This window comes from Chinchilla lanigera, unplaced genomic scaffold (genome assembly GCF_000276665.1).
Source record: "Chinchilla lanigera isolate Chin_1 unplaced genomic scaffold, ChiLan1.0 scaffold00056, whole genome shotgun sequence".
Taxonomy (NCBI): domain Eukaryota; kingdom Metazoa; phylum Chordata; class Mammalia; order Rodentia; family Chinchillidae; genus Chinchilla; species Chinchilla lanigera.
This window is the reverse complement of record NW_004955457.1, coordinates 13,007,687-13,018,297: the sequence shown is the minus strand read 5'-3', so window position 1 is coordinate 13,018,297 and position 10,611 is coordinate 13,007,687.

The window sequence follows — 10,611 nt, the reverse complement described above, 5'->3', positions numbered from 1 at the left end:
ACAATATTTGTCATTTAATAAAATATGGGATAATTTATATTTTATTATGAAATGGGCTCTATGTTATTTTCCATATATATGATAAGCATATGAATGTAGCAAGGGTACAATATAATGTTCATTAGTTTGGGTTATTAAATGCATATTCAATACATATTTCAACTTTTTGGGTTAATTAATTATTTCCATTTTGTACTCCAAGGACCATAAGTAAGCACTCCAACTTTATTGAGGTTGTGCTGCATAACACATCAACTTTATTACCATCAGAAATAAATTCCTGTATGAACTACAGTGAAAATACCAATGAACTCTACCACAAAAATAAGCTTTGCTTCAACTGACACCTAAGGCTGTCTTCACACATGACCACTGCATGTTCCAAGCACACATCCTTCTTACACTGACAGCATGTGTGTTTAGCTTTCCTTTCCTAGGTGGTAATCTTTTCACCTCTCTTCTCTTCCTGCTTTGTCAGGAGCTTCCTATTAAAATGTAAAACATGCACTTAGCAAGATATAAGATATCAATAAAATAAAATATCAAATATGTAATTAGTGCTTAGAATAGACATCAGTATTTTCACATCAGCTGTTTACTTACAAAATCTAAGATAACATCAAAAATAAAAATTATATGCACTACAGTGTAAAGAGAAACAAAACTGTACCACAGAAATAAACTGTACTTCAACTGTCACACCCAAAGCAATCTTTACACATGACAACTGCATGTTCCATACACAAATATCACTTACATTGATAATACATATGTTTTGTTTTCCTACACTTTCCTGTAGGGCACAGCTGACAGAATTGTGCTTTCCTGTTGTCATAGTATGTCCTTGTGATGCTGCACCTGCCTGTTCACCTATCGGCTCACCAGTGTGCTCCACAATTTTTTTTTTTCATAGTTCCCTGGACAGAAACATTTTGTTTTTCCTCTGCTGTAAATGATCTCTTACGAGCTCCAGTACTAATACTCTAAGAAAATTTCTCCATCATATTTTGCATTTGTTGTCTTTGTCAACTATCAAACTATTTATTCCACTCATTTTTTGTTTTTTTTTTATTTTTTCCTTCTTCAATCAGATTTTATTGATACATTTTAGATATACATAATAATCACATTCATCATAGAGAATGTATACCTGTACATGGTATAACATGATTCTTCTTTTCCTATTCCCCTACACTCCCTTCAACCCTTCCTTCCCTCCCCATTTAAAAAAGCTTTGTTTTCATCTTTCCTTCTTTTCTCACTTTTTTACTTCTCCCTTCTTTCCTATTCCCCTTCCTTCTTTTGTTGCCCTTTCCATTTGAACATTTTTTTTTCCTATTTCACAATACCTAATATATCTCTTGGTCCTTATTTATACTTTTGGTTTCTCATACCACAGAAACAATGTAGAGTTTATACATGTGTGTTTGATTTATTTCACGTGAGTGTGGTCTCAAGATGCATCCATTTACCTAGGAATGTCTCAAACTTAACATTCTTTATGACAGAATAGTACTCCATTGTATAAAAATAAACACATATTTTTTATCCATTCCTTGGTTGATGGACATTTGGGCTGTTTTTAAGATTTGGCTATTACAAACTGGCCACACATATTTAGAATCAAGTAAAACACAATCATTGGCCAATGTTTTGTGTTTCAAGTGACATCATAGTTGCTGCATAACTCATCAAAAATATCTACTCCATGATCAGTTTTGTTGTTGAAAGTTTGCATGTTGAGCACTCATTTTGTCAAATTTCCCTATCAGTATTTTCATCATGGTGCAATGTTGACTTTAGCAGCACCAGTTTGCTTTTCTTTGCCATATATGATGCCAATGTTGTATCTTTCTAAAATTCAAAGATTGTATTATACAATTCTCTGTTTTGAAGTTACAACATTTCATTTGGAATTTCTGTTTTGTTGCTGTGTACAGTTCCTGCACTGGTCAACTTGTGCTCTGTTAGCCAATGTAACATCAGTTGAAAACTGGTAAACCAATTGTCCAGTGTCACATTCTGATTATGTTCAGAGATGGGAGCAACAAGTCTCTTTACAACATCATTTGGTTTATTACTCTATGAATAAGGACCCTGATGGCTGAGTCCCAGCATAAATTTCTAAGTTGAAAGAATAATAAGTCTTCACATCTACAAGGGCATACATTTTTATGCCATATTTTGACCCATTGCTTTTTCAGGAGTCTTTTATATTCCTGGAAACACCATGAGAAATCTGTACTAAGTACAGGAGACCTATGTATGCTGTCAGCTCAGCTGGTGAGGTGTCATACTAAACACATTTTTGAGTACAGCTGCTGGTGCCTGCAAAACATTTTACTTGCATTTCAACCCTTGTGTATTTCACAGAATCTTGTAATATTTCATCTGTTACAATTTCCAACATTGAATGGCAGTGTTGGCCTTCTGCCCAATACTTTTCACCCGTTCTAAGACCTTCACTATGTTTTTGGATCTAGTTCTAACATTGGATCATTCCATTTGATTGCACGGCCATTTTGCAACATTTTGACAGGACAAATATATACTTACATTGCTGTTTTCTTCATCATCTGAATCAAAGGAGGTCTGCATTCCCCGTGTCTGTATCAGTCAATTCTAGTTCCACTTCACTGTCACAGAACTTTGTCTCACATGGATAATGTCAAAGTCATCATGATCATACACCCTCACCACTCTTCTGTTACAAAAGCATGTATTTTACCATAATGGATCATCTTCATCACCCATGCATGAATAATCTGATGATTCACCTTTGACCCCCCTCTAAAACTTGCAAACCTAGTTTTTCATGTGCCATTATACTGCATTGGACTATTTCTACCAGGAAAATGAATACTTTTTTTAAAAGAAAACTAATCTTGGAGTGGTGTGGATGTATTGGACCCTCTGTGGTGCTTCGGTAAACATATACAAAACCAGTTAGCTGAAGCATAAAGTTGGGTCCAAATCACAATTTGATACTTTTGTACACTCCTTGATGTTCATCATACCGAGTGGGTAAATATAGATTGCTTTCTGTATCCCTCAGGGAAAGGTACTGAGATGCTCAGTCAGCTGCTATAATGTTAATGTATAAATTTACAGTAGAAAAGTAAGAGATCGGTCCACTGGACCCAGGCTTATGCCTCAAGGTTAAGAACAAGAAGAACCAAAAATGCAATCACAGTCCTGGGGAAAGGCTTTGAAGCCCAATAAGGAACTGCTAATAAATGTTTGTGTTCAAAGGCACTGAGTTTGAGGTTCTGGAGTCTGGAGGGATAGACTCTAGAGTGTGACTCTAGATGATGACAGCACAAAGAAATCACCTGTTTAAGAAAATTCAAAAATGGAGCATTTTCTCTCTTCCAATTATTTTTTTGGTCCACAGTGCCTCGTCCTCATAAATGACACCAGTTTTTCTCATTATAGTTTTTTCCCACTAAGATCAATGATTCGCATGTCTATTTTCCTACGAGGATATGCACAGACAAGAAGAAGTGTGCTTTTCTAGGTTTTATGGTATGTCTCCATCAAGTCATGCTGATGACAACATTACCAATCCAAAAGCAAAAAACATTTTAGTAAGTTAAAATTTTTATTAATACATGTTTGAAGTGCATAATACTTAAATTCATTGTCAGAAAGTGTCACATGCATACAACATGTCTGAACTCTTTAAGAGATAAAAAAACAATAAAATTATACAGAATTTCAAAACAAGATGATAGGAAGTTAACATTGGTTATTATATTGTATTTGCTATTGGTTGATTTCTTAATGAGAGCCGTTCTTTCTAGAATTAAATGGAATCTCAGTGTTGCTTTAATTTGAATCTCTGGAATGACCAATGATATGGAACATTTCTTCATATATTTATTTGGTATTTGTATTTCTTCATCTGAGAATTGTGTATTCATCTCAGATGCCCATTTTGGGATTGGGTCTTTGAATTTTTGGGTCTGAGTTTTTCAATTTGTACATTCTGAATAGAAGTCCTTTGTATGAGGGACAACCCGCTGTAATATTTTCCACTCCCTGGATCGTCTTTTCACTATTGGTTGTTTCTTTTGTCATGAAAAAACTTTTTAATAAGATAAGATCCCATTTGTTGATTCTTTGTAATATTAACCTTGCAGTTTTTGGTTCTGTTCTTGAAGTCTCTGCCTACATATATATTTTTGAGATTTCTACCTATTTTTCTGATCCAGTAAATTGAGTGTTTGTATTTTAATATTTAAATCTTTGATCCATTTTGACAATAGTGCATGCTGATAGAAATGTGTTTAGTTTAAAGCGCTGGCATTTGGAAAGCCAGTTTTTCCAGCACCATTTATTAAAGATGCTATCTTTCTTCTAGTGAACATGTTTGGCCCCTTTGTCAAAGATAAGATGGCTGAGTGTGTTTGTAGTTGTGTCTGCATCTTCTAATCTGTTCTGCTGATCCTCAAGTCTGTTTTTTTGTTTCTTTTGTTGTTTTGGGTTTTGTTTTTTTTTGCCAGTACTATGCTGATTTTATCACAGCAGCTTTGTAGTATAATTTCATGTCAGGGATTGTGATGCCTTCTGCCTTACCTTTGTTACCCAGGATTGCTATTGCTATTCTAGGTCTCCTCTGGTTCCAGATGAATTTTAGGAATGTTTTCTCTAGGTCTGAGAGTATGCTAATGGTATTTTGATTAGGTTTGCCTTAAGTGTGTGCCACAGTTTTGGGAGTTAGGCAGTTTCACAGTGTTGGTTCTTTCTATCCATGAGTATGGGGTATCTTTCCATTTTCTGCTATCTTCTTCAAGGACCTTTTACAGAGTAGTGTAATTTTCAATGTGTAGATCTTCTACTTGCTTTGTTAAATTAACTCCTACGTATTTCAGTTTTTTGGATGCTATTTTGAAGGATGTGGTTTCCTAATTTCTCTCTCAGTGAGCTTTTGTCTGAGGAATGGTATCTATCAATTTTTGTGTGTTGAGTTTGTATCCCGCTATGCTACTGAATTTGGTTATTAAATATAAGCCTTTCAGTGGAGTTTTTAGGATCTCCTATGCAGAGTGTGATGTCATTGGCAAATAATGATAATTTAACTTCTTCCATTCCTATCCTTAATCCTTTCATTTCTCTCTTGTCTAATTGCGCTGGCTAATGTTTCCATAACTATATTGAATAAAAGTGGTGATAGTGGATGTCCTTGTCTTGTTCCTGGTTTTAGAGTGAAAGCTTTCAGTTTTTGTCCATTTAGTATGATGTTGGCTGTTGGTTTTTCATAGATGGCTTTTATTAGGTTGAGGTAAAGACCATCTATTCTGATTTTCCGTGAGGTTTTTTTTTTTTTATCATGAATGAGTGTTTTGTCAAAAGCTTTTTCTGAATCTATGATGTGAGATGATTATGTGATTTTTGGTTCTGTTGGTATGATTTATTACATGTATTAATTTGCATATGTTGAATCACCCCTGCATTCCTGGGATGAATCCCATTTGGCCATGGTATATAATCTTTTTTTTTTTTTTTTGGTTTTTCTCCGGTACCGGGAACCAAACTCACGACCTTGCGCTTGCCAGGCAGGCGCTTTTGCCGCTGAGCTAAATCCCCAGCCCCATGGTATATAATCTTGATGATTTGCTGCATTCTCTTTGCTAGTATCTTATTGAGGTTTTTTGCATCTATGTTCATTAGGGAGATTGGCCTGTAGTTCTCTTTTTTGGTGGGGTATTTTTCTGGTTTTGGTATCAGGGTAAGATTTGCCTCCAGGAATGATTTGACGAATGATTTCAGTTTCATTAAAGAGTTTGAGGATAATTGGCATTAAGTCATCCCTAAATTTATTGTGGAATTCAGCTGTGAAGCCATCAAGATCTGGGTTTTTCTTTGTTAGTAAGTTTTTCATTATGTTTTCAATTCCATTATACTGATACTGAGTTATTCAGAATTTTTATATGTTCCTGATTCAACTTTGGTAGTTCATACATATCTAGGAATTTGTCCATTTCTTCTGTGTTTTCCATCCTATGAAAGTAAAGATTTTCAAAGTATGTATTGCTGATCCTGTGGATTTTCCTAGGATCTGTAGTGATTTCACCCTTTTCATTCTTCATTGCATGAATCTGAATTTTTTCTTCACTTTTTTGATAAGGTTAGCTAGGGGTTTATCAATTTTATATGTTTTGTCGAAGAACTAACTCTTCAACTCATTAATTCTTTATATTGTTTTCTTAGTCTCAGATGCCTTAATTTCTCCTCTGATCTTTATAATTTTCTACCTTGTATGGGCTTTGGTCTTGACTTGGTCTTCTTTTTCTAGAAGGCTGAGGTACAAAATTAGTTTTTTTTACCTGTACTCATTCTGTTTTCCTGATATGATTATTCACCACTATAAATTCCCAATTAGGACTGCTTTCATTGTATCCTATAGGTTCCAATATGTTGTATCTACATTTCCATTTAATTGTAGCTATTGCTTAATTTCTTCTTTAATTTCATCTGTGACCATTGATTGTTCAGTAGGATGTTCTTTAATTTCCAAGTTCTAATGGAGTTTTTGCAGTTTGTTTTGCCATTAATTTCCAATTTCATTGCACTATGGTCACAAAATATGCATGGGATAATTTCAATTCCTTTACGTTTGCTTAAGCATGTTCTGTGAGCTAGTTATAGTCTATTTTAGATAACATCCCATGTACAGCTGTGTCTTGGTTACTTTTCTCTTGTTGCTGAGACAAAATACCCAATGCCCAAAATGAAGGAAGGAAAGGTTTATTTAGCTTACAGTTTGTGGAGGTTTCAGTCCATACTTGGCTGGCTCCCAGGCAGAAGATAGCAAAGCAACAAGAGCAAAGGGGGCAATGGCAGCTGAACAGCAAACAGCCAGAGCAAAAAGGAGGAATGGCGGCAAGCAGCTTCTTTCTTGCCTTACATTGTAAACAGGCTACCCCCACCTAAGGGGCATGTAGCTCTCACATAATCTCCATGTCCTCCTTTTCCACAGGCTCAGGATGTATACAAAGTAAGCACCCTGGCTTCCTGCTGAGTCCCTTAGCCAAACCTCTAGACTCCCCAAGTTGACACAATGTATCAACCATAACAAGCTGAGAAGAATGTATATTCTGATTATGTTTGCTGGAACACTCTGTAAACATCTACTAAGTCCATTTGTTCACAGGTTTGGTTCAGTTCTGTTATTTCTTTGCTGAAATTTTTGTCTCGTTGATCTATCTCTTAGTCATAATGTTGTTATTAAAGTCCATCATTACAATCTTGTAAGTAATTATTTGATTTTTCTTGTCTATTAATATTTGTGTTATATAGTTAGGTGCACATATATTTATGATTGTTATCTCTTCCTCATGAAGTTTTCCCCTCACAAGTATGTAGTGACCTTCTTTATCTCTTTTGATCACTCTTAGGTTGAACATTACAATTGTCTACAAACAGAATAGCTACCTCTGTTTTTTTCTGGGTTCCTGTTGCATGGAGTATTGTTTTCCATCTGTTGACTTTCAGTCTTAGAATTTCTTTTGAATTAAGTGTGTTTCTTGTATGCAGCATATTGTTGGATCCTGTTTCTTGATCCATTCTGCCAAACTGTTTCTTTTGATTTGGGAATTGAGGCCATTTACATTGACAGCTATAACTGATATGTATTGGCTTATCTTTGTCATGTTATTTTTCCCACTATAGTTCCCTGCTTTTTTCAATCTGTTTAATTTTTTGTCCTGCCTAGTGGTTTCTTTCTATTGTTGTTCTTGGAATTTTGGTCATTTTTATCTCTCTCTAGAAAGTCTTTCAGTGTTCTTTGTAGAGTTGGTTTCATGGTCATGAATTTCTTCAGTTGTTCTTTGTAATGGAAGTATCTTATTTCTCTGTTAATTTTGAAAGATTGCCTTGCAAGTTATGTCAGTTTGGGTTGGAAGTCTTTTTCTTTCAGGACTTGAAATACTTCATTCCAAGCTCATTTTATTTGAGGGTTTGTGTAGAGAAGTCTGTGATGATTCTGATGGGCTTTCCTTCATAGATGGTCTGTTTCTTTTCACTAGCAGCTTTTGATATGCTGTTGTGCTGAATTTCTGGGATCTTAATTATTATATATCTGGGTGGAGATTTATTTTGGCTATGGATAATTGGAGTTCTATATGTCTCAGTTGTCTGTATTACAGATTTTTTTCTATGCTTGGGAAATTTTCTTCTCTTCTGCAAATAGTTGTTTTATGTTACTTGTGTTAGGTCCTGTTTTTTCATTGACACCATTTATTTTTACATTATTTTTGTTTGCATTGCCTTGCAGCTGTTGAATTGTTACTTCTTTATCTTTTATTATTTTTAAGAGATCTTTCCTTTTGTGATTGCTAGCTGCTATCTTGTCTTCAAGGTCTGAAGTCTATCTTCAGTTTCATTCCAGCAATTTTACCAACTTTCAAGGGAAGTTTTGATTTTCTGGATATCTGTTTCAACCTGTTTTATGCATTCTATTTCTTTATTTTATTGGTCATACAAGGTTTCTATCATTTTTCTATGTTCATCTATATTTTTATGTATGTCTACTCTAGATTTGCTGAACAATTCCTTCACTGTGGTTGTCATTTCTTTTTTTAACTGAAAGATTACTTCTTATCTGATTTCCTCTACAGTCTCATGGATTTGTTTCTTTCCTTCACTTGCTATCTTTTCAGAAATTTCAGTTGTGTTTCTTCCATTTTCCTTATTCTTACTGTCTCCTGGCCATGTTGTAGATGGGCAGAGGTCTGAGGTTGCATCTTGCTTCTGCATCTTGTCACTTTCTGTTTCAAATATTTTTTATTTATTTTCTGTGTTGATCCTTGAAGTTTTTATAGTGTGTAGCTATATCACTGGTATCAAGGCCTCTCTCAGAAAAGTCTGTTCCTTAGGGGTGTCTTCTGTGTGTAGGATTTTCTTGGTTTGTGTATGTCCTAAGACTCTGTCTTCCTAATTAATTATGAGTGAGATGTTAGTATCTGTTTCACTGAGTCCACAACTTTTGGTGTTGGGCTGTGGTGAACTTATTACCCCAGAGCTTCCCAGTATTGTTACAGAATGGAGAACAACTGATTATAACAGATATGACATCCTCACTAAACTAATATAATTAGCAATAAGAGTAACATCAAGCACAGTTTATAAATGGACAAACTGTGGTAATTATTAATTTTGTACTTTAAACATGGTAGCCTCCCCAAAAAACAAACAAATTTGTACTTTAAATAATAGAAGAAAAATATATAGCTATATAACAGAACTGATCATAAGTTAGGAGCTTGTATGCAAAGTGTTTCCTCTTGTAAAGTGATTTTTCCCTGTGGTGGGGAGATTTAAGAATAGTGGATAAAACAAAGATAACCAAAAGGAAGTAGGTACAGGGCTGAGGGAAAAGGATGATCATACAAGATTTGGGAAACTAGAGAAGAGGAAAGAAAAGAAAGAATGAAAGAGTAAGAGAGGGATTATATGAAGCTGGTCCCTGGGTTTGGGGGATGGGATTAGTTTTCTGTGGCTGAAGATCTTCCCAACCATTAAGAAAAGAGAAAAAAGGTAAGAAAAAAAAAGACAAAGGAAAAGAAATATCAAAATAAATTTTAAAAAGGAAAAGAAAAGGAGTTGCCCCACCCACCTGCTTCTATTCCATGTGTCTTTGTCCCCAAGCACAATGCTAGTTCACCTAACTTATCACCTGTTGTCTCGTATTGTTAATGTTGCTTCAGACTCCCTCCCCCACTAGTCCTACCTATCTATCATGTGCCCCCTAGTCACGATCCCACTGTGTTTCTGGCATTCCCCTGTTCACCTGGTCCCATTGATGTAGGGATGAGGAGCCAGTCATCTGGATTCTTTTGGACAGGTTGCCAGATCCTATGATTCTTAGGTAAGGCTTAGCAGTATTTTATTTAATAATCTAAGATACTCTGAAGCTTTTCTCTGTTTAGTTAACACATTAGATCACAAAATAAGAGGAGAAAAAAAAGAAAAGAACCATAGATTATAAGATATTTACTCACTATCCTCCTTTTTATCAAACTCAATTTGAAGCCTTGTCTACTTAGTCTGTAACTTACATTTGGACACAAATCAACGTTTTACAATCCTCCATTTAATTTGGTCTCAAATTTGTAAAACATAATTTAAGGCGACGTTTAGGGGACAGACATTGAATGATCCATAATCATTAAAGATGTATTTCAGTTTTTTTTCTTTCTTTTTCTTTCTTTCTTTCTTTCTTTCTTTCTTTCTTTCTTTCTTTCTTTCTTTCTTTCTTTCATTCTTTCTTTCTTTTTTGTCTTTTTGAGGCAGAGTCTCCCTATGCAACTCTGGCTGGCTTGAGCTCACTTGTAGCCCAGGCTGGACTCGAATTCACAACGATTCTCCTGCCTCAGCCTCCCGAGTGCTGGGATTACAGGCTTGCGCCACTATGCCCGGCTGGGCGCCCCTTTCCACAGCTAGGCGTCCTCTGTGACCTCTGCCTCCTAAGCCTTAAATCTTCTCCAAACAGGTGGTGGTCACATAGTAAATAGGGGAGGATCATCCCTAATTCCCTGACCTTTTCTTTCTTTCTTTCTTTCTTTCTTTCTTTCTTTCTTTCTTTCTTTCTTTCTTTCTTTCTTTCTT